Source organism: Hypomesus nipponensis, chromosome 4 (assembly GCF_054491055.1).
Source record: "Hypomesus nipponensis isolate SF chromosome 4, ASM5449105v1, whole genome shotgun sequence".
Taxonomy (NCBI): Eukaryota; Metazoa; Chordata; class Actinopteri; order Osmeriformes; family Osmeridae; genus Hypomesus; species Hypomesus nipponensis.
In genome coordinates this window covers 5,829,792-5,834,466 of record NC_140364.1, presented here as the reverse complement: position 1 = coordinate 5,834,466, position 4,675 = coordinate 5,829,792, and positions in this window count along the sequence as shown.

Genomic DNA, 4,675 nt, shown 5'->3' with positions numbered 1-4,675 from the left:
CCGTACCCCTCCCCCCGGTGGGTGGCACCATGCCCCCCCCCCCCCCCCGACTTCCTTGTTCAACATCAGGGATGAACGTGGCTTCAAGGTGGCAGCCGTTGCTGACGATGCTCGTCCTTTGTCAAGCTGTGCAGTCCAGTCTGGATAAGCTGACCAGGATCTCCTAGCAAAGCTTGACATTTGCCTGAGGGGGGTTCGGCCCTGTCCGTCACTCAGCAGTGCGCATTCCTATCCCACCCCATCTCACAAGAGACTGTACAGGGCCACCGACAGCAGAGGTGAAAGAACAAAAAAACCGCGGCCAAGAACATGATTGTTTTTGGCCGGTTTATTCTAGGAGGACAGAGGAATGTTTTTTGTTGTTGTTGTTGAGAACGGTGTGGCCCTCTTCTCTTGCAGAGTTGATTACTTGATGACCTTTTAATGCTGTTTTAATAACTGTTGATTCAATGCAGACCTAGTTTTGCACTCCCGAGCCGACAGCCGACACCTCTCCCCTTGAGCTGAATGAAGCTGACAAGCTCCTCATCCTCTTTTGCTCTCTCGTTCTTCCTCCCCTCTTGCCCCCATCCCTCTGTCTCTTAGAGAGGCTACGTGAGAATTCCCCCGAGTTCTGATTGGATTACAGTGGCATGGGACAGGATGAGTCACACTTGTGCGTGCTGTCCCTTTTGGAAACGTTTGCGGAACATCATCTACGGCATTCTGTGTTCCTTGGCAGAAAGGCCGGCCTGATCTCATCAGAACATCCGTAGAGAGAGAAGAAAAAATGCCAGCTAAGCATCCCCTGGAATCTGCTGGAACATTCCAGGAGATGAGGAGAGTGGAGGAGAAAGCTCTGCATTATTGTTTCTGTCGACTTAGACATTTTGGACTCTTGAGTCTGGTTTATCACAATCAGTTATGCTGTTCATGAATGTTCTTCAGTATTCCTTAAGTAAATTCGAAGCTCACTACTTGCACATTGTAGATGATGTTGTTTCGAGATGTGACTGGTGTTTTGTGAAGGGTTGAGTTGAGCATGCAACAACTGGGCCTTGAGTAAATACTGACCACTGTCCCGGCGCCAGGCAAAACAAACTAGCACGAGCTCTCCCCCCGATCTTTCTATTTGTATTTATGTTGAATCAAACAAAGACTTGAAGATATAGGCTTAGTTGACTGTGCAGCAGGTAGGGACCAGTGAGTCTTCCTCGCCTTAAGTGATCAGTTGAGCCTTGAGTGGTGTGTGAAACCCAAGCTATGTTAAAATGCACATACAGTTCAAACATTTCTGAACCCTTTCAGATCCCATTTCAGACATTTCTAAAGATTTGAGAAATTGGAGAGAGGGGACCGCACCGCCAGGGTCCTCTAAGCCGCCCCCCTTTCTCCTTTCCTCTTTAGTCCCCAAAGCCAACAACTTTCATAGGCATTCAGTGGTACTGAAGGACGATTTTCCAGCATAGGATTTAGTGTTCCAGCATAGGAAAGGAGGTAGGGGAAGGATGGAAGGACACAAGGAGGAGTCTTACCCACTCCGCCCTCCCAGTCTTCCTGCTGGCGTGTGAGCATTGCGGCCAGGCAGGGCGTGTGACATAATACTTGCTCAAGGCTTTCACCAGATTTACCCCCGTCCCCCCTCCCGTGCCAGGTTTAACCCCCCCCCCTCCCCATCTCCTGCCAGATTGACGGTAAATAGGGTTAGAGCGCCAGGCCGTTGGCTACCTGCCCGCACATCTCTCCTTAAGGAACGTCACTGTGGCACATGCCACAGGCCATACGCGTGCAGACCAATCAGGACCACCCCTATACTCACCTGCTCCGTGCTCCACCAACCAGGCCTTAGTCAGCCATCGCAGACTCCCCAGGGATTGGATGAAGCTTGAACAACCCCTCCCCCCCCCCACACTCCCCCCTCACCCCCGAGTCCAGCCTGTAAGCTACATTATTACTCTGTGTTGAATGTGCTGGTGGGATGTTAGACCATGTATTACTATGTATTGCTAGGTTAGACTTCTGCTTTTAGTTATTGGAGACAGATTTAGACCAGAGAAAACAGGTGTGCTGTCTGGGTAGTGGTGACAAGTCAGAGTCAGGATGGGAAGGCCCTTCTGGGTCAGCCTGAGTTTTCAACATGGTCTGCTTCTACAAGGGTCACTCAGGACTTCAAACCACTATCCTTGCTCTCTGTTTTCTCTTTTTTTCCTCTTTATCTCTCTGTCTCTCTCACCCCATCCTCCTCTCCTAATCACTGTGTTATAATGCAATCCTATACAGAAGTCCAACCGTATGGATATCCAGTATATATCTATTTTTAAGTATGTGAAACTATGGAAACGTTGTAGATCTAACACTGTATTTAGGTCACAGATCACTATGTGTGGGGTGTCACTCGTAACTCCGTTTAAAATGAAGTGATTTATTTTGTCCTTTTTTTTTCCATGATTTGATTGTGTCCATTGACTTTATTGTATGTTTTTTTCTTTTTGTCACAAAATGACCTTTTTATATAAAGAAAAAGAATATAACATGATATATACAGTATTAAATTAAGCAGATTTTTAGTGATCAAAAACTGGACTTTTGGCGTGCGTCAAAAATCTTAGTGTGAATCAAATATATAAGCTGACAGGCTTTCAGAATGTGGAGACCAAGACTTGATCTAACCCTTAAGAGTTGACCACATCTGGCTTATCACCCTCATTCATTTAGGAGTGACCTGAGCCTTCTCTCTCTGGCCCCAAAGCATCCAGATTTAGCTTCTGAATCCCGTAACTGTTTCCAAACCAGGCCGGTTAACCACCGCATCACTGGGACCCTGGTGAGATGTCAGGTGTATGCTGGTTCTGGGCAGTGTGATGTAAAGCAAGGTGTTCCTATGACAACAGGTCTGAAATCCGGTGCACTCCTGGACTAGGAACCACAGAGGAAGAGTAGAGGTAGGTGTTTCAGATGGTTGGATTCAACGAGCATTTTCAGTGCTAGTTTGCATTCTGATTTAGTAGTGCAGTTGTAGCCCACCAAAAAGAGGTGTGTTGCTTCTGCATTTACTCTGATACTGGTATAAACAAGCCTAATATTGCAACAGGTGCCTATTTTCCGTGTTTGACGTTATTATGGCTAACAGGCCACAGCACCAAGCCAACCAACCTTGGGTGGCGCCCGTCCTTTAGTTCAATCACAGTAGCTGTGATGATCCATCAAAACATACTGGAATACATCCTGAATTGAGGTTTGCACACACAACTTGAACTTGTTCACAACTGTTTTATTAGCATGTAAGGCGCGAGCGAAGCTTTCAAGTTGTAAAGATTATTCTCGAGTGAGAATTGGGCCACTCAAAAGCATTGTTTGAAAAGAGGGCCTATTTCAGGGAGTGATACAGTAGAAACGACATTTATCCGTTTTGGCAAGACCAACCCCTGTGTTCATAGTGTGCTTTGCTTCATTATGTAAATGTCTGAATGGCTTATGGATCTTCTATTGTATCCTGTTCAGGTATTTTTGTACAAATAAGGGACTGATATATTCTCTGTTTATTGGAAATCAGAATAAAAGACAACATTGCTATACATCGCTGGTATTTTACTTTTTAAGTGTATTTTTGTACTTTATCTAATGATTTTTTTATCTTCTCTATTTGGGGTAAGGTCTACCACACTCCTGAGGGTCATTGTCATCGATAATCCAAGTGGACTGTGCCAACTAGTCTCTCTTTGTCTCTCAGATTTGGATTAAGTCGTGCCTCCATGGTGAGACATGATGTGGCCCTCTTGCTTGGCACGTGGGGATTAGGCCTGTCAAAGTAGAATAATCTGGGCTGGGTAGGTGAGTGGCTAATCTGACTGGATGACAGAGCGACTCTGGGGCTATTGCACACTCAAGGTGGGCCAGGAGTAATCTTCCTTGCTGTTCTGTTACAACAGGTGCTTCTATACAGTCCACCTTTCAACACACTGTGTGAGGGAATTAAGATCAAAACTATGTTACAGTTGCTACTGAAAATATTTGAGGAATTATAACTACACATTTTACCATACTATACAATAAGGAAATACAATCATTTATATATTACAATTTAAAATGATTATACTGTATTATTAAATCATAACATTACACCTTTATTATGGCTGTCACAAGACCCAAAGATGTAATACACTGTAAATAAATGAAAGTTGTTTGCATGATGTGTGCAACAGCATTTTAGTAGTAATAGATTACTCACTAGAGGGCGTTGTAACTCAGCCTTTAATTTACTGTAGATGATGCACTTCAGGTATTTGATAATGATATCAATTAGATTTTAATTTGATTGTCAATCATCAAAGTACACACATGGTAGAAATGTTGACTATCAATTGATGACTTGATGAATTGATGACAATTAAATGAATGTGGTGATCTGAATGACTCAACTATTAGGGCCTAATCAATAGTGGACAAACAGTTGACGTAACCAAACTTAGTTGACTTAACCAAAGGCTTCAAGGATATCTCAACTCAGATGGAGATTTCTTAAGTATGGCTTCTGTAGAAAAGACAAAGGTTAAAAAGCATGTCCTTCATTCAAGATAAAGCGATACTACCCTGGATTGACATGGTATGGACCAGAAACTTGGCACTGTGATCTGAATTTACCCACTATACCTGTTTAGTTGCATTGTTTACATGACTGACTGACTCATAACCACAG